Here is a 20,549-nt window from a genome sequence, read left to right as displayed (position 1 = left end):
GTTTTGATTTTAACTTGCTGCAATTAATTTTACATAAAATGAACATTTTTTATTTTATGCCAAAGTTACCAGGTCTCCAAAAGAAAAATCTCTAAGGTCAGTCACATTTGGATTACTTAAATAGAATCCTCTAAAATGTGAGTCATGTATACACTAGATTCTTCAATAAATGATTGTTGAAACATGGTTTCAAGTACTCATAAGAATATAAGTCTATGCAAATTAATGACCAGAACTCAGGGTTCAAATGGTTTAAAATGGTTATAGTCTAGCTAACCAATGAAATAAATGAAAATGATGGTAATGACAATAAAGCTGAAAGATAAGGTTTTGTTTTGTTTTGTTTTTTTAAGATTTTATTTATTTTTAGAGAAAGGGGAAAGGAGAGAGAAAGAGTGGGAGAGAAACATCAATCAGTGGTTGCCTCTGTGCAATCCCAACTGGGGACCTGGTCCACAATCCAGGCATGCTCCCTGACTGGGAATTGAATTGGCAACCCTTTGGCCCACATGATGGCACTCAACCCACTGAGCCACATCAGCCAGGGCTTTGCTTTTGTTTTTGTTTTTGTTTTTTAAGTGGCTAGTACTGAGCCCTGGCAAGGTGCTCAGCTGGTTGGAGCATTTCCCATACACCAAAATGTTGAGAGTCTGATTCCCGGTCAGGTACATATCTAGGTTGCAGGTTTGATCCTGGGTCAGGTGTGTACTGGAGGTAACCAATTGATGTTTTTCTCTCACATAGATATATCTCCCACTCTCTCTCTAAAACCAATGACGATATCCTTGAGTGAGGGTTGGGGGAAAAAGTGGCTACTTCTGTTAAGCAAAATAAAACAACAAAAACTAAATTAGGTATAAACTGTAAAAATTGATTATATTACTCTTTAATTAAAACATCCAAAAGAAAACTATATGAAGGTGGGACAAAAGTAGGTTTACAGTTGTTCATATGGAAAATAATACCATAATTAATACATAATAATACAAGAATAAACTCTGTGTTTCGCATACACTGTCAACCTGTGTTAGTCCACCTCTGCATTTTAATATTAATTTGGTAGGATATTAATTCCTTTACCACTGAAAAAAATCACAACATAACCTTTAAAAATCTACTAATATTTACATTCTTTAGATTTCAATACAGTGTCCCGCCATTAATTTCCAGTTCTTTAGTTAATAAAGTCATAAGATCTCTTTTAATACAATATAAACTAATATATACAGAATTTATCAGGAGATAGTCTACAAATGTTTTGTGAATGAATAAACAAGCTGATTTTTAAAATATTTAACAACTATCAGATGAACCCAGTGTGGCTAGCCAGTCACACAGTAGCTCAGTCTTTGGTCTAGGATTACCCACTTTGAAGTTTAATCTTCTTGAGGAGCTCATGGTCTTTTAACCATCCATCGCTATCAACACAGGAGTTAAAGAATTGAATCCTAGAAGCTGAGTCTCGGAGAAATATTGCTAAAAATGGATTTTGACCTCAGAACCTCATTACTATCTGAAACATGCAGGAATGACTGTGGGTCAGTAAAATGTGGACTTTAAACCTAGCCAAAAACCTGCTCTTGGAAAAAAAAGGGAGTGTCTCTGGGTTCCAGAACACTCAGCTCAGCTTATTTCAAAACAGCGATAACTCGTGGGCAGGTAGGACTGCAAAGACTATATAAGTCATTTTACTTGTGCCTGCAGCCAGAAAAACACAGCAAGAATGGAATTATTTTTCAAGTGGTCCTGGAAGAGTTTATGATCAATAGGCACTGCAGTGACAGGTCCCTATTGAGGGAGCAATGGGAATAAAGTGGCAGAAACCTGGAGACATTCATGGAGGACTTGAGTGATAATTGCATGAAGTCCCCTGGTTTAGTCCACACCCACATGCAGGGACAGAAAACCCTCTTCTATTTTCTCTCTTGGTATCTATTATTATTTTAAATTCTATTTTATTGATTATACTATTATAGCTATCCCAATTTTTCCCCCTTTGCTTCCCAGCACCACCCAGCACCACCCACTCTCTCAGGCAATCCCCACACCATTGTTCATGTCCATGGGTCGTTCATATAAGTTCTTTGGCTATTCCAGTTCCTGTACTGTATTTTACATCTCCATGATGTTCTATAACTACCTATATGTACTTCTTAATCCTCTCACCTCTTTACTCATTTCCCATCTGGTACACCCCTCCCATCTGGCAACCATCAAAACACTATCCATATCCTTGATTCTGTCTGTTCTTGTTTGCTTAGTTGTTTGTTTTTTATATTAAATTGTTGATAGATGTGTACTTACTGCCATTTTATTGCTCATAGTTTTGATCTTCTTTTTCTTAAATAAGTCCCTTTAACATTTCATATAATAATAGTTTGGTGATGATGAACTTCTTTGGCTTTTTCTTCCCTGGGAAGCTCTTTATCTGCCCTTAGATTCTAAATGATAGTTTTGCTGGATAGAGCAATCTTGGCTGTAGGTCCCTGCTTTTCATGACTTGAAATATTTCTCGCCGATCATTTTTAGCCTGCAAAGTTTTTTTTGAGAAATCAGCTGATAGTCTTATGGGAATTCCCCAATAGGTAACTAACTTATTTTCTCCTGCTGCTTTTAAGATTCTCTCTTTATCTTTAACCTTTGCACTTTAATTATGATGTGTCTTGGAGTAGGCCTCTTTGCATTCATCTTGTTTGGGACTCTGTGCTTTCTGGACTTGCATGTCTATTTCCTTCACCAAATTAGAGAAGGCTTCTTATATTATTTTTTCAAATAGATTTCCAATTTCTTGCTCTTTCTCTTCTCTTTCTAGGACCCCTGTGATGTGAATGTTGGAACACTTGAAGTTGTCCCAGAGGCTGATAACACTATCCTTGTTTTTTGATGATTCTTTTTTCTTCTTGTTATTCTGATTGTTTTGTGCTTCCTTATGTTCCAAATCAGTGATTTGATTCTTGGCTTTATTCAATCTACTGTTGTTTTCCTGTAAATTGATCTTAATTTTAATTAGTGTATCCTTTATTTCTGACTGAATCCTTTTTATGCTGCTGAAGTCCTCACTATTATAACCAGTGTTTTGAGCTCTGCATATGACAGATTGCTTATCTCCATTTAGTTTACTTTTTCTGTGTTTTTTCCTGGAGTTTTGATCCTTTCTTTCATTTGGGCCATGTTTCTTTATCTCCTCATTTTAGTTTGTTTCTATTTATTAGGTAGAGTTCTCTGACTCCCTGTCTTGGTAGTATGTCCTAATATAGTAGGTGTCCTGTAGGGTCCATTAGCAGAGCCTCCCCTATCACCCAAGCTGGGTACTTGAGGTGCACATTTTGTGTGGGCTGAGTACACCCTCCTCTTGCAGTTGAGTCTTTTTGTTTTTTTCTTTTTTTAATGTGTTTCATTGATTACAGTGTTACATTTGTTCCAATTTCCCTTCCCTCTGCTCCCCTCTACCTGGTGGCCCCCCTCCCTCCCCTTGTCCCCCCCTTTTAGTCCATGTCCATTGGTTGTGCATATAGTTCTTCTCAACCTCTCTGTCTATTCCATTCCCTCCTACAATGTTTCTTAATTCCTATACCATCTCCCTCCCTCTCCCCCTTACCCTTCCCTGCTGACCTCCCCCCAATATGCTCCCCATACCTATGGTTCTTTTTCCACTCTCATTGCCTATTTAGTTTGCCTTTGTTTCAATTCCCTAGCTTCTGTTGTTGTTTCTTGTGATGCAGTTTTCATTTTAGTGTTCATAGTTTTGATCCTCCTTTTCCTAAACCAGTCCTTTTAACATCTCATATAACAGTGGTTTGGATCTAATGAACTCTTTCAGTTTTATTTTGTCCTGGAAACACTTTCTCTGCCCTTCTATTCTGAATGACAACTTCGCTGGATAAAGTATTCATGGTTGTAGGTTTTGGATTTTCATTACTTTGAATATTTCTTGCCAGTTCCTTCTTGCCTGCAGGGTCTCCCTTGAGAAGTCAGCTGATAGTCTAATTGGGACCCCTTTGTACATGATTCTTTTCTTCTCTCTTGCTGCTTTTAAGATTCTCTCTTTATCTTTAACTTTTGACAATTTAATTATAATGTGTCTTGGAGTGGTTCTCCCTGGGTCCAGTTGTTTTGGAACTCTCTGTGCTTCCTGGACCTGTAAGTCTATTTCCTTCCCCAAGTTTGGGAAGTTCTGCTTTATTATATTTTCACTTAATTTTTCAATTTCTAGTTCTTTTTCTTCACCCTCTGGCAATCCGATCATCCATATATTGGATCTCTTATAGCTGTCCCAGAGGTTTCTGATCCTCTCATCATTTTCCTTGCTTCCCGTTTCCTCTCTCTGCACTGGTTGACTGTTTGTTCCTTCTCTATGTTCTGGTTTGTTGATTTGAACTCTGGATTTTATTTCCTCACCATCTGTCTCATATGTGGTTTTGTTCCTTTCAGTGTGTTTTTCAATTCTTTCTCATCTTTTTCCAGATCTTTTGTTAATTCTGTAAGCCACCTGATACCAAAGGATGAACTGAGCCTCTGACGGGTTTCTTATTTGTTCATTTGTCAGGTTCTTCATCTGTTGCCTGGTGAGCTGCACCACCGGGATTTCTATAGTTGTCTGCCTCATTTTGACAGATGGGTTTTGTTTCTGCAGTTGAGTCTTGATTGCTTTTGGCAGGTCAATGGGAAGGATTTACCTAGGCTAATTATCTACAAAGACTGGCCATAACCACTGACAACCAACCTCCAACCTCCAACCTCCACGGTGTGTCAGCTGTGTGGGGCAGGGTGGTGGTGCTCCAATGTAGTCTGTAGCTGTCCAAAGGGTTCATATGCTTTGGGGTTTCCTGAGTCGTGCATGCCAAGGTCAGCCCCTACCTGTGTTCTTCCCCGGGGCCATCCTGCTTGAGCTATACAGCAATCTGAGATGGCTGCTACTTGTGCTGGGCTTAGAGACTCCCAGGCAAAGCCAAGCTGTGAATCTAGGCTGACTGGTGCTAGCATCAGGCCTTGGGCCACTTAGGTTCAGGGGCTGGAGGCTCACGGAGGCTGGATTTTGCTTGCTTGCTTCACAACTTTAAGAAGTTGTGAAGCATGAGCCAAGACCAGCCATTCATATGGAAAAGCCATTGTTAACAGTTTGTGGGGGAGTTCATAACTGTGGTGGGACAGAGTCTCAGAGAATATTCAGGGCAGGGCATACAGTGTTAGCTGGACTGATGGAATCTCAGATATAGCACCTGCCTGCTGGCTCTGTGGCCCTGTGAAGGGAGGGCTCAGAAAAGGAACAATGGCCTCTGCTCACCTTTCTTTCTGGGAGAAAGCTATCACCCAGCCTCTGCCTTGATGCCAGACACTTTAGTTCCTCCCTGTATGCCACTGGTGCCTTTCAAGATGCTACTCTGGTACTGGAGCCTCAGAAGGAGTGAGTCTGAGTAAGTCCATGTGTAGGTTCTTTAAGGGGAACTGCTTAGGACTCCAGAGGTTTCTTTCATTGACTAATTCTTGCTGGTTTTTGCAGCCAGAGGTTATGGGGACTTATCTTTCTGGCACTGGAACCCTGGGTTGTAGGGTCTGGTGTGAGGCCTGGGCTCCTCATTCCTGAGATACCTCTCCCAAATTTTTATCTACAACAGGTGGATGTGGGACCAGCCCAATCGACATCTCCACCCCTCCTACCAGTCTCAATGGATGTGGTTTCTTTAATTCCATAGTTGTCAGACTTCCATTCAACACAATTTCTGACAGTTTTGAGTGATAGTTTTCTATATTTTAGTTATAATACTGATGTCTTATGCAAGGAGGCATGCTGTGTTTACCTGTGCCGCCATCTTGAATGGAAATCCATGAAGCCCTCTTTTCTGAGGATGTTCCCTTAAGAGAAGTCACTGTTCATCTAACAAAACAGTTGTCTGTAGGATCCCCAACAGAGGCAAATGTGGGGGTACACTCCTTCACTCCCCAAGATACTTCTCTGCAAAGAAGACAAGGAGATGAACATAAAGAAAATGGTGGCAACATTTCTTTGAAGACCACTGACATAAATGACAGTATTACTAGTCAAGGCAATCAAATACCTTCCCTACTAATTACCCAGGGAAAGAACTGTACTGGGCCTGAAGAGGGGATGTTTCTTTAAAGAATCCACTCAGCTCCAGAAGAGCAAGTCTAGGTACCTCCAGGTCCCAGGAAGTGTCCCTGAAAGGACCCTCTTGATAAGATCTGTTCATGGAGGTAGAACAAGTGTTTTCTCTCCAGGCTGGCCCAGGTTGCTCCTGAGTCTATTCCTACCCACCAGAGCAATGAGGGAAACTCCACACATGGTGGACACCAAGAAACAGTCCACAGAACCCAAAAGTTACATTGATTGAGAAGTGTCCCAAGATCTTTAGGTACTTCTCTCAGTTAAAAGTCCATCAGAGAAGGGACTTCTGGCCAAGATGGAGGCATAGACAGATGCGCTGCATCTCCCTCCACAACTAAGAAGGAATACAACTACCTCAAAACTAGAAACAACCAGAAGTTCCAGAAAATCAAACTGCATGGAAATCCAACAAACAAAGATATAAAGAAGAAATACTCATCCAGACAAAGTAGGAGGGGCAGAGCCAGGGTGGAGAGGATGCAGTGTGGTGGTGGCAGCAGCAGCGGCAGCAGCAGGCTGGTGGAAAGCACAGTTACCCATTTTAAAAAGTCAGGAGGGACACCTGAGGAGCTTTCCCAGTTCCTCACCAGACTGCGTAGCTCATGGTTCCAGCACTGGGGAAAATCAAGCCTCATTGCTTCTGACTGTGCAAACGAGTGGAAGCTGGGGCAGAGACAGAAACTGCCAGTCTCTCAGAAGAGTCTGCTTGTTTAAAGAGCCCCCATGGTCCTAGAACATCTGCAAACCAATTCACCCTGGGAACGACAGCCAGGGCAATAGCTAGAGAGGTGCCAGTCCAATAGGGAAGTGGGAGAAGTGCCTGGAAAAGGAGTGAGTGTTGGACAAGTGGCATTGTTCCCTCTCAGACCTCCACCCCACATACAATGCCACAACATGGTGAAACAGGTCGCCCTGTACTGATGAATCCTAAGGCTTCGCCCCTCACAATGTAACAGGAGCGACAGCTCTATCTGGGGCGCGGAGGCAAACAAACACAGGAGCCTGTCAGAATGAGGAGACAGAGGAGTACTGTCCAAAAGGGGAAACGGATCAAGGTTCCAGTGGGAGAACTAAGCGATGAGGAGATAGCCAACTTAACAGATGAGGAAATAGACAACCTAACAGACACAGAATTCAAAACATTGGTGATAAAGATGTTCACAGACTTGACAGATATGCTTGAGTACAGCAAACACAGAAGAGAAGAAGTGAAGACTATGGTAAATAAAATGAAGGAAAATCCACACGAAACCAATGGTGAACGGAAGAAAACTAGGGTTCAAATCAATGATTTGGAACATAAGGAAGAAAAAAAACAATCATCTAGTACAGAATGAGGAAACAAGGATTGAAAAAAATGAGGAGAGGCTTGGGAACCTCTGGAATAACTTTAAACGTGCCAACATTCAAATCATAGGGGTGCAAGAAGGAGAACAGGAAGAGCAAGAACTTGAAAACTTATGTGAAAAAATAATGGAGGAAAACTTCTCAAATTTTGCGAAGGAAATAGACATACAAGTCCAAGAAGCACAGAGAGTCCCGGGCAAGCTGGACCCAGAGGGGACCACACCAAGACACATCATGATTAAAAAGCCAAAGGTGAAAGATAAAGAGGGAATCCTAAAAGCAGCAAGAGAGAAGCGGAGAGTTGCCTACAAAGGGGTGCCTATAAGACTATCAGCTGATTTTTCAAAAGACTCTTTGTAGGCAAGGAGGGACCGGCAAGCAGTATTCAATGTGATGAAAAGCAAGGACATACAACCAAGATTACTCTTTCTGGTAAAGCTATCATTTAGAATGGAAGGGCAGATGAAGTACTACTCAGACAAGCCATTATTTTATCAAATGTCAAAACTATGAACACTAAAATGACAACAAACTCACAACTACCAACAACTAAATCTAAAAAAATAAAAACAAAATCCAAGTAAGCAAACCAGAATAGGAGCAGAATCATAGGTATGGGGATCATTTGGAGGGTTATCAGCTGTGAGGGAGAAGGGGGAGAAATGGGGAAATGGTGCAGGGATTAAGAAGCATAATTGGTTGGAACAAAATAGATAGGGGTAAGTTAAGAATAATATAGGAAAGCGTGAAGCCAAAGAACTTATATGCACGACCCACAGACATGAACTAAGGGGGGTGAGATTGCTGGAGGGAAGGCGGGTACTGGGCAAAGGGGAAAAAAATTGGAACTACTGTACAACATAATAAATAAAATATACTTTTTAAAAAAAAAAGTCCATCAGAGAAGACACAGTGAGAGTATATTTATTTGTACCACATGTGACAAAGGCTTCTTTCAGGCCTCAGACCTGCACATGCATCAGACGATTCATGCAGGAGAAAAACGTTTTAAATAAAGCACGTGTGCCAAGTCCTTTAGCCACAGAACCAACCTTCTGGCTCATGAGAGAATGCACATGGGAGGGAAACTCTATGTGTGTTCCGTGTGCCAGAGACATTGCCAACAGTCATCCATCTACCAGTCCCAACTGAGGATGCACCAGAAAACTGCCTTCAAAGGTGTCTTCTCCATACTTGAAGCTTCCTCAATGTGATGCATATAAATATGTCTATGAGTATGTATACATCTATAATACCTGTTTATTTAGAACATATTTTTAGTTTAGTCTTACACATCTTTTTAAGTTTGCTTCAATTTTTTTAGGAATACAGATTATAAAATAAAGAATTTTATATAAATATTTAGAATTTCACATTTCTTATTTATATATATCTTATTATAAAGGCAATGTATTAATTTTAATTACTCCAGAATTTGGACAGATAAATGCTGTTCCACATGGCCATTGAAACTACATTTAAAAATCATTTCTTTTCTGTAATCACAATGACTTACAGTACTTAACCTCTCTAAGCCTTGAGGAATCCAATCTGTCAATGGGGATAGTACTACTGACCCTGGGATTATTACGAGGATTAACTGAATGATGTAGGTAAAATACCTGGTATATAGCGAGGGCTCAAGAAAAAGTAGCCATCATTGTTGTTATTAACCCTAGTTCTATATTGCCAATCTCAATAATTCATTCAGATACTTCATCAAGGCATGGATCTTATGTTAAATATTTGTTGCTACGTTATTCCCTTAGAATAAAGAAAAATTAGGCAGCTTTTTCAAGTAATCAAAAGACCTGTTCATATATAAGTCAAAGAAACAAATACATACTGCTAAAATAATGCATTATGGTTTACACTACATAAGATCCGGTCAGATTTTAATTTGCTTAGACACAAATGTGATTTATACCACTGAATAATAATAATTAACTATATAAAAATAATAACCTATACCATTGAAAGTACAAAAAGAATTAACTTGAGAAAGGGTTTTTAAAAGGATAGATTTATTCTAAACACATTTCTTTGAACCCCAGCCACAATGTTAGCTTACAAAATATCTAATAAAGTTCTTTATGTCAATTGTTTATATTTCATGATCTGATGTCAGTTAACTTAAAAGATAAGAGCACGACTGATTTATAGTGTCTTTTCTAAACATCATGTAGGCAAACATTCTAACTTTAACTTCTTGCCTTCAAGCAAAGTTATGTTCTACTTTTCATAACCCAGTTATAAAGATTTCCAGGAAGTAGCAATCTGGTAACAATTTTAGTGGTGTTTAAAATTAGTGTCAGAGATACTCATGTATTATGACCATATATGTTTAATATACCAGAGAAGTAAAGGCTCAAAACTTGATAATGGCTACAGGAATTGCAAATGTGTCTCTTGGGTGAAAATTATTGTACAAAGTTATAGCGCAGAGATATCAAATGGGTTTCAACATATAAGACCAATTTTAGGTATTTGCTGCCTGAATTATTGTACTGAGAATTTTGAGTATTAAGTTAGCACTATGTGAGGAAGAGTGTGTGTTATGCTGTGACCTAAAAGCAATGACTACCTGGGAAGGCAGGAGGTGTTAAGATAGGACAATGGTCTCCAGGTCAGGGCAGTTCTTACTAAATGCTACTCTTGTTAAATGTTAAAACATGATACAGTGTTTTGCAGATGAGGTTGTAAACAGAATGAGCTTGACAGGAACTCAACCAACTAAGTGCAGCCAATTGCAAAGAAGAAATCAAAGTGTAATTAACCAAGTAGCATATATAAGCAATGGCTAAACCTCCATTCTGAAAGAGTTTTAGATGTGAATCTCTAGTCTCCATTTACTGCAAGTTAAAAAACAAAAACAAAAAAACGACCTTGTGCCAGTTCTTGAACAGAACGCCTCAAGCAGCAAAGCCCTTGAATTTAGTAACACAGGGACTGATTTGGCAACTCTGTTCTAGGTTTAGAATCTTACATGTAGTTCAAGGCAACTAGAGTCTTAGCATTGGTGTCCTGCCATTTCATATCTTTGCTTCTTGATGTGCATCTGTTTCATCCTCTCTGTGAAAATCAGTTCCCCCGACCCCACACTTACCCCAACTCTGTACACAAGGCAGGAGATGCTGCCCTCATATCACCTGAGTTTACTTTTAGCAGTACAAGGAGAAACTATACATTGGTTCTCACTTGCAGAGAAAAGAGTCTCTACTGAAACCAAACTGAAAAAGAATTTAATGGAAGAAGTTCAGAGATTTGAGAGGGAGATTCGGTGGGACAGACTCAGGCAGGAACCAGGCTGGACTCCCCTACCCTGGACACTTACCTTCTGCCACTGGCTTCTCAACTGTACCCTGGCCACCATGAATAATCAGAGTCACCTTTGTGTCACTCCCTGAAAATTCAAAATTCCTAGGAGTAGCAGTACTCAGATCATAGGGCTACAATCCAGCTATTGGTAGAGGGTCAACTCTCAGAGAAGAGGAACTTGGGTAAAACAGGTACCCTCAAAGCTGTTCATTCCATGCTATGTTCTGCAAGGTGGAGGGCATATGAGAAGATGCCAGATACCATCCAGCTTAGAAACTTGTCCCAGAACAGAGTGAGGAACCAAGTTTAGTATATGAAAGTTTGAATTTATGGGTAAGGTTACCTAGGAATAGGCAAATAGGAACCAGGAGAAGCTAGAACTGAAATCAAGGACTGGCTGGTGACACTCAGTGGATTGAGCGCTGGCCTGTGAACCAAAGGACTACTGCTTTGATTCCAGTAGGGGCACATGCCTAAGTTGCAGACCGGGCCCTTAGTTGGAGGCGCACGAGAGGCAACCACACATTGATGTTTCTCTTCTTCTTTTTCTCCCTCCCTTCCCCTTGCTAAAGATGAATAAATAAAATCTTTAAAAAAAACTAAAAGAACACCTATTATTTTAAAAGGACTTTGTTAGGTAAAACAGGCCTGGGACTAAATTGCAGAATTATAAAGAACTGAACAGATGACCCCAAAGTAGATCCCAACAGCAGAGACTAGACTTCCAAAAACTAGTTAGGGAGGCACATCAGGCAAGGTGAAGTCCTAAGATTGTAGACCAGAAAGCCATGAAGTTAGAAGCTACAGAGTGGAGCAAAAAAGAACAGAGATGGGCAGGAATCACTAAAGCTCATTTAAGATTGCCATATGTTGCATGTATTCATTGCAGGATGTGTTCTTATACATCCAATGAAATGGTTCTGTTAGACAGCCCTTGCAGAGACAATAGGGAAGTAAAAACTGTAATACACAGCACCAGGCCTTGAGACAATGAAAGCATCAGGAACATTCAGAAATGGATGGGTTACTGCGCCTCTCCACTAAGCTTGGCATAATGAATCTAACATACAAGAATGAATCCTTTCCTTTTGCCTGATCCTCCAAATCTTTGCTTAGAGTGTTCCTCATATTCTTCCTAACAGGCCTACCAGCAGTTCTGGTCAGGTGGAAGAGGCAAGGCCACTGTAGTGCAGATAACTTTAGGCACTTAGTGAAGTGAGGAGATCCAGGCTTTGAGTGGGTACAAATCCAGTGGAGGGCATGTTGGGGGTGTGGTGTGGTAGTGGAATAGTTATTAAGAGACCAGAGACCAGTGCATACACCTATGTTAACAGGCTTTCTAGTTAACAGGAAGAGAAAATCATCACAGCCTCAGTGATGAAAGCAGCAGCAGAAGATTACTGACAGCAGGTAGGAGAGGTTTATCCTAAACACAAACATTTCCTGGCAAAATCACATGTTCCAGGATTAGAGCAAGTATGCCCCAGCTAAATTCCAAATTTTTTAAACTTTAAAAAAATTGTAAGCATTAAAATGATGTATTTCGCTTTTGTAGACACAACATATTTCATTCATTTTTGTTTGTTTCAAGCTTTCCCGGGGCTTTTTCATCCAGCTGATTTTCCCAGGGATTCCAAGACTTAGGTCCCTTATCACTCTTTAACACATACATCTCAGACTTCTACACTGTGGGACAGACATGGATGTGCTTCTTTTGTCCATTTTATGAATGAACAGATTTTCAATTAAAAACAATTTCTATTTTACCAAACTCGGCAAGACTTTAAAGGATTCTTTCTCTAGTTTGTGTGTGTTTTGTTTTTTGGTGTTTTAAGTATCCCTGGAAATAAGTGAGCCATTGAGCCTAAGAGTGACAAGTCTCCAGGTTATTTACATACTTAGCCTTGGAATTGCAGTGACTTTTTCAAAAGATAAAAGAAAACAGAGAATGAGGTGGTAAAAAGAATCAAAATGAGGGTGGAGAGAAGAAATCTTGATGAGTTAATCTAACCTATAACATGTAGGAGAGATTTTGACACCTCCCACTTTTAAAACTACATACAGAACATCTTCAAAGCTTCTTCACTCCTTAAACTGGGGTAAACTAGGGTTAACTAGTATTTTAGAGTTGATTTTGAGGCTGAGTTTAGAACAAAAACATTATCTCTATTTTATTAGTTTAGAAAAGAAACAGCCCAAGGAACTTGTCTTCTAGTTAAAAAACAAAACAAAACTAAATATAAATCTACATGAAAAAATATTCTTTTACTTAACTTTTATTTTCCTCATCTACATAATGAGCATAATTACATGAAAATTTTAATGCCCAAGACAGTCAATGGCAAATGAAGTTTTAGGAGCTAAACCAAATAAAGCATCTTTCCACATTATGTGTACCTTTTTTATTAATGTGAAAGCTTGTGCCTACCTTTTGTTCATTTGGTGAGCTGAAGAAAAAAAATTTCAAACCTTTATATGCACTTCCTGAGTTGCTAGAACCCCACAATACTGACACATATGATTATACTATTTCTTATCTGTGGAAGATGGTTGAATTTCACTAAAAACCGCAGAAAAGGAAACCAACAGTCCCACATAAATAGTTCTGATAACCCCACCAAAGAGGAAATACAAAGAGGAAGTTAATCTAAGACTGTGACAGAGCAGACGTGATTTCAGCAAAAATGTCTCAATATTCAGCTCGTTCCCATCTTGAAAAATCCTCATCTTTATTCCATTTCTTTCTGGATCCTCTCCCTTAACAGCGACTGGAAACAAGACAAAAAAAAAAAAAAAAAAAAAAAAAAAAGTCTTTGATTCAGATGAGGATTCTAGTTCTGCCTGCCGCACTTTCAGGGTCGCAGCCTCAGTTTCCATAGCTGTTAAATAGGGTAGTAATACCTGTCCCAGTTCTCTCCCTTGTATGTTGCCAGGACGGTGTAAAAATACGCTGTCCCAAGGTGAGCCAAAACTTCCGCCATTGGGACAGTCGTCAAAAAAACTCGGCTTCGGTTCCCTCTCCGGACAAGGCTGGTTCGACCTACAGTCAACAGGAAGCTTCTGGGGCTGGGACTGACTTGGAAAGAGACCAGACGCGAGTGTTCCTGGACTGCGATCAGGGTTGTGATGGTGTTACTAACGGGGCCCCCCGCCCTCCCGGCCGAACTGAGATTTTACTATCAACTACAGTGGGTGCGGAAGCATAGTACTGAGAAGCAAACTGCCAACCAAAAAAAACCTCAACCCCGTCCTCCTCCACAAAAACAAACAAAACCCCAAGGTCCTAGGCACTACTGAGAGCGGGGAGAAGGGAAAGGAGAAAGGAGAGGGTGCGGAAACCGCGGCCGAGCTGCATGTCCCGACGCAGCGGAGTCGGCACCCGCAAAGTCCGCGGGTGGGGCGGGCGTTGTGGGTCGGATCTCCGCCCGCAGAAGGGCCTCTTTTTCACGCCCCCTCAGCCCGCGCCGCCTCGGGAACCCGCCCCAGACCCCGCCGCCATGTTAGATCAGGATGAGTTATTCGGACTCGCCACCTAGGAGGACCGCAGCAAAGGAGATTCGGAGCCCGCGGCGGCGCGCACTAGCGCCGGAAGGCTCGGAGCGCTCGTGCCGGAGTGGGCGCAGCACGAGTTCCGGTGAGCGGGCCGACCGCGCGTGCAGGTAGCTGCGGCCCTCGCCCCGCCCCCGCGTGGAGGGGCGGAGTCAGGAGTGGGGGCAGGCGCCGCGCGTAGAGGTGGAGAGTGAGGACTTGGGGTGGGGGAAACCCGGGAATTCTCTCCTCCTAAAGTAACGAGTCGGAGAGGCTGTGCGGTCGTCGCTGCCGCCGAGCGCCCGGGACGAGGAGGTGGAAGGAGGGAGAGGGCTCCGCGGGCCTCGCCTCCGCCCGCCGCCCCCTCCCCACCACCGGAGCCGCAGTAGCGGCGACCCATGAGAGCGGGACTGGAGGGCAGGTAAGGACCCAGTGAGGCCCCGCAGGCGGAGGCGGTCGATCCCGGTGGGCAGCGCTAGGCCCCGGCGCCCGCCGGCGCCCGGAGGCGCTACCGCTCCCTGCCCCAGCTGGCTCCGAGTCGGGAAGTTGAAGAGAAACTTCTCCCCTCCCCCGAGCCGGCTTGCCCGGCGGGCGTGTCTCCTTCCCAGCTCTACCTGCTTGTCCCCAGACTCGGTCTTCGCCCTGTCCAATCCTACCCTGTCCCGCCCGAGTCCGACTTAAGGTCCTGGGAGCGTTGGGACACCCCACCACCCGCGTCCTTAAGGTCGCGTGGGCCAAGGGGCGAGGCGGGGCTGAGGTTTACTTTGGCTCGCATTCCCAAGCAATCGGCGAGGGCAGCGGCCCCGTTCTGTCCCAGAGGTTGGGGGTCTTAAGTGTTGACTCACGCCGGGTGGCAGCTGTGCCGGGAGAGCGGCGGAGGGTGTGTGTAAGGGGCGAGGGGGTGAGCCTCTCGCTTCACTTGGTTTGATTGAAAACCACAACATGTTCAAGTTTTCCTTTGTTTTGTGTTGGGGGTTGGGAAATATGCTACTCAGCATCCACTTCTACAGTTTTTGCCACTTCGCCTCCCACTTGGTTGGGTTCTCCACGTGTGTTACAGAAGAATTAGTTTTAAAGTGTATTTTTCTTCTTGGTAATTGCTTCCAGCTTTTGCTTTATTGGGCACGAGGCAGCGTTGTTTTAAGGAAGCTCTTTGAAAATCAAGTCTCATGTAGGGACTGCTTTAATTTTGTTTTGTAATGAGGGGGACACACATAGTTTGGATTTGGTTGGGTTATTTCCTGCGTAATTAATTGAAATAGGCTCGGAATAGTCATTAAAGGAATGAAAACTTTATGTTCATAATGTTTATTAGGTATATATGTTCCACCGGTGTGTGTTTCCACATAGATGCTTTCACATATACATATATATGATTGTAGCATATTTGTGCATTGTAACTAACTGTAGGAGTACAGTGCTAAAGGTATCTTGATAAGTCTAAGTGTATTTAAACTGTCTTGTTAAATTTCCAGTGTTAAATTACACATTAAGGAAAATACTACTAAATGTGTACACTTGACTATGCATTGAAAGCGAAGTACGTAGTAAATATAGTATCTTAACTAGCATAGGGCTAGGCACACAGTGGACAGGAAACATTTTGAGTGGACAGGTAATAAAGGAGCACCTTGTTTTAGAAATCAAGGGTCTTGTATACATCATATATGATTTTTATGAATTGTTCTGTAAGAAAGGTGTTTTTCACTAAATCATACATTTGTTTTACTAATATATGAAACCCCTGCCATAGTTGACATTTAAGAGAAGAAAGTTTAATTACATTTTAACTTTTGGACGTTATCTAAACTTCAGTGGAGATTTTGAATGCTGGTTGACAATTCATAGGGTTCTAAATTTGAAAATAAAACAAAAACAGTTGCCTTTTATCTGAATACACGACATTTTATATCCATGTTTCCAGAATAAAAGATAAAAAGGCTCTTAAAATATGTACTTTGCGATAACCACTATAATGTTACATTAGCTTTAATTTTGCAGTGTTTTTGCTGACTTCATAAACCACAAAATTGACTCCTTCCTGTTCAGTCGAAAGTGAAGTTACCGCTTTGACCTATCTTCCTGGGATAGGTGGAATTTGTCTTATCATTGAAGTATAATAATAATACATGGTTTTTTTTTTTTTTTTTTTTTTTCTGAAGTCAGGAAATTCTCAAGCCATGGAATCAATGTCCATACAAATAAAATACCTTCATGGTGTGTAATAGTAGAATAAATATTCTAAAAGAATAATAATGACTCAGTATAAGAGAAATATTACCAACCCATGGTGTAAGACTTGTTTATATAAAGTTTAACTTTGCATCTTTTTAGGCAGTAAGTAAATGATTTATGTGAGTAATTTTTCTTTATAAATATATTTAATTCTCAATCTTGTGTTCAGTGTAGACATCATTTATTACTTCCTCATAGCATTATACTAAAAAGAAGCCTAATATAAAAATTTTTAAAGCAATATTAAACTCTGTCTAGGAATCCAAACTTGGGTGATAAAACTGTGTCTATTTTTAAAATCCTATAAGGAAGTGATTTCTACAAAAGTAAAGATATGGGAAAATGGAGGAAGTTGTGATTCGGACCTAGCTTCTTAAGTTGTGGTAGAGCTCTTTTAACCTGGTGGTGGTTGCAAGGGTGTTGGCTTTAGTGTAAATCATTAAGCCATATGTTTGTTCTGTGTGCTGTTCTTTATCTGTGTTGTAGTTTACATAAAACTACTTTTCTTTGTTAAAGAAGCCTATATATAATGTACTGTATAAGATACTTAAAAAATTCAATATTTGGTAACTGACTTTAGAGTACTGCTTGGATTGCCCTTTGCAAACAGGGTTAGACTTATTAAATAATAATTATTATAAACCAGCTAATGCATGTAACTACTTTGATATATAAATAACATGTGGATATTTTGAGGGAAGACACCAGGTTTTTACCATCTTTAAATTCTCTTCAGCTTGTATGTGACAAGTAGTAGGTAATCAAAATATGTTTATTAAACTAATGGGAACTCTTTGGTTGTTAAGTATAAAATATAATCTGTTTTACAGGAAATTATGTAACATGACAGTTAAAACTCAAAACTAACTATGGCATCAAGGTAAAATCTTGACTTTTATCCATTTTTAGTTTTCTGCAACAGTAATTCTTTAGGTCAGTAATTTCAGCCTTAGTTTTCATATTCTTAAGGATCTCATGAAATTCTGAGCATTAAGATGTTTTTGTTCATGTAAGCTTTGTTAAGATATGTCGTATGTCGTATGTTTTGTTTCGAAAGTAAGCAGATGACAGTATGGCACTGGAGTTTCAAAAATGCTGAAAATCATTGCATTATGCTACTTTTCTTGATTTAAGTAATAATGACTTACTGTTTTAGTTGTTGGTTGCTTTGCATCTTATAATGTAGAGTTGAAGAGATCACATCTGTGCCAAATTCTAATATCACAGAATTTTCAGTTGTGTTCTAAAGGTGATGTTTATGGTGCTGGATTTGTTGCATGAATATTTACAGGAAGTTTTAGTTAAGATCTTCCATTGTTCAAAACTACATGGCTTAGGTCACCTTCAGTTCACATTTAAATAAGTCTATAATTCAAATACAAGTTTCTTTATCGAGGTATAATTGCCCTTCTTTAAAGGAAATAATCTGTTTCTATTAAAGGATCTTGACATTTTATTGGTGGTGTGTACAGCAGTTTGTGTGTGGCTATGGCAGGGTATGTATTATCTTTTTTCTTCCTCTCAGCTGCTTCAATGCCACAATTAGCCTGAGTATTGCTCAGCTGCAGCTGCTGGGTGGCTATGAACCATCCAGCTTCTGTCTAAACTCAGAGGCAGATTTAGCAAAAGGAACTATCGAAACAGCACAGGGAGAGAGAGAAGAGCTGGTGCTACTGCCAGTATAATTTTAACATGTATGCTAAGGAATCGTCGGCTGCACAGCACTACTGTTGTCTTGAAACTAGCAGACTTGATGGCAACATATCCTGGTATGGATTGGGTTTACCTGGTGTTCCTCTTCAAGATCTGGAAGCTCACTCCAGGAAAGAGTAATTTCAAAGTATAGGATGGTGTACCAGTGAGGTACTGCTTCACTGAATTATAAGCCTCTGTGTCCAGGATAGCAGTGTCCTTCAGTTTCCCTTGTTTGAGTGTATATATGAAGCATATACCATATACTACATGATGCTTTAAGCTGTGTCTTTAAAAAGCTGCTGCTGTTACTGTTGTTTGGGGGTGGCAGGAGAGCTTATAAAGCAAGTTCTTTGGACTTTCCACATTCTCCCAGAAAATGGATGGAAGATCTAGAATTAGCTGCACAAGGCATATGCCCTGTGGCTGTCTGAATTTTGCCTGTAGCAACCCTAGATTCTTTCTCCTGTCATTCTTCCTTTATTCCTGGGATGAGAAAATGGACATAATAAACACAGATATAGTATCATCTAAATATGGCAAGCCCTAGGCTGGAAGATGCCATAGGCAATTTTCCTGTTTCTGACATTGCTAAGTTTATAAACATGTCAAGCAAAGAGTCTCAGCATCTTTTCTTCTCTTTTACCACGACTGTTGGAAAATCTACAAAGATAATTCCTTATACTAATTCTGGCTTTGAAACTTGGTGGTTTGGGGTTTGGCTAATTTTGGATGGGGGATAGAGAGTATTGGGAGAAGCAGCACTCAAACTTACATAATCAGAAGGAAGGAAGGAAGAGGTATAGAAGACTGTACTCTTGAACATTAACAGGTACACATTGTCATAATGGCACATAGTTAGCAAGACATTTGGTGTATTGACTCCCTTCTTTGTGCTCCCGCAAAACTCCTATGTAAAAGCACATTTCTCCTTGCATTATTATTTTTTCTTTCCGTGACTGATATACTTGCTCACTGTGGCAAGGGACTCTTTTATACGAATCTTTTAAAATAGCCCCTCATAGGATAAATACATAATACATTTTTAATTGCATTCAGGGATATGGTTCTGCATATATTTATATGACTTTGTATATACAGACTTCTTCCAAACACAACATCTCTACTAAATTTTTCTAAACTAGCTAGTGTTTTTTAATAAGCAGAGAAGGAAAACTCTGACTCCAAAAAACCTCCGCTGCCTTGCGGCATACCTCTTCAGGGGAAAGGCTAAGGGAGTAAACCCCGACAGAAAATCCGGAGCCGGAGTCCCTAAGGCGGTTTGACGTTGTAGTCAACACCGGCAACTCCTGCGGCGCACCTGAAGCCAAGCTGTATTGACTCCGTCTTTCCCTTGGACCCTTCAGCTGCGAAGAGAGGGGGGGTCTGCTGCATGGGCAACAGCAGACCCTCCATATCACCCTGCCCAGGCTCTGTAGCTTCAGCTTCACTGGAGAGGACACTCCAGCGTCATCGCAAGATGTCGATTCAACACGGGAGGAGACAGATACTGTGTCACTCCCGAGTCGGACTGCACAGCCATTCTCGGCGGTGCAGATAGACTCTTAAGAAGCTACACCATCGTCTCTCGAGACGGACGGCTGCCGACGATGACGACGACGACGAATGTTAAAACAGTTCTTTACAATTTTTACCCTCAAAGTTTAGTTCTAGAAAATGATTTTACAGAACTGTTTAAAAACTTGCACATGTGAAGTTAAAGGCCATTTTGATAAAGTTTTTTTTTTAATGTTTTCACTGTTTTAGTGAATATTGAAAGCCCAAGCTATGCAGGCAGGTGGGAAGAAATCATCCTAAATTAAAAAAAAAAAAATACATTTAGCATCCTGTCATGTTACTAGTGACAACCAATATTATAATTATAACTTTTATTTTCACACCTTCCAAGGACAAAATAAAAAGAAATTCTGATTTTCTGGATAGTTCATAGAATACGTCTGCTGGGAATAGAGACAGAAAAGGCCTGACCACTGAAACTTAAAGATTGTCTGGTTTCAGCCTCTGTTCCTAGCAGTGTAAACTCTAGGTTTTCTTAAACTAATTATGGAGGCTAGTCACTTAATTTTTTAATGCAACTTTCTGTTTTTTAGCATTAAGTAGAAATTGGGGTGGTTTAGAGAAAGTTGGTGGCTTTTGCTGCATAAATTAATATTTGTAATTGTTCCATGGCATGTTTATTATTTCTAACTTTTATTCTGATTCAGTTAGTATTTAATGGATAAGGATACTTTAAAAATAATAGGCAGTTGAAAAGGAGTAGAGAAGGCAACTGCAGTGTATTAAG

At 40.6% G+C, this 20,549-nt stretch overlaps 1 protein-coding gene and 1 pseudogene across 1 annotated transcript in view; both read left to right on the top strand.

The window, feature by feature from the left end:
- Positions 1 to 1,758: 1,758 nt before the first annotated feature.
- LOC150002796 (zinc finger and SCAN domain-containing protein 4-like) lies at positions 1,759 to 8,685 on the top strand (annotated as a pseudogene).
- Positions 8,686 to 14,488: 5,803 nt separating this feature from the next.
- The window catches only part of YES1 (YES proto-oncogene 1, Src family tyrosine kinase), a 76,833-nt gene continuing 70,772 nt past the window's right edge, over positions 14,489 to 20,549 (top strand). Inside the window, exon 1 of the mRNA XM_090285761.1 lies at positions 14,489 to 14,738. The gene's annotated coding sequence lies outside the window, so the exon portion shown is untranslated. The remainder of the gene's footprint in view (positions 14,739 to 20,549) is intronic.

Source organism: Furipterus horrens, unplaced genomic scaffold (assembly GCF_987537825.1).
Source record: "Furipterus horrens unplaced genomic scaffold, mFurHor1.1.pri manual_scaffold_8, whole genome shotgun sequence".
Classification (NCBI taxonomy): Eukaryota; Metazoa; Chordata; class Mammalia; order Chiroptera; family Furipteridae; genus Furipterus; species Furipterus horrens.
Note: the sequence above shows the minus strand (reverse complement) of the source record. Positions and strands in the feature narration are given on the sequence as shown.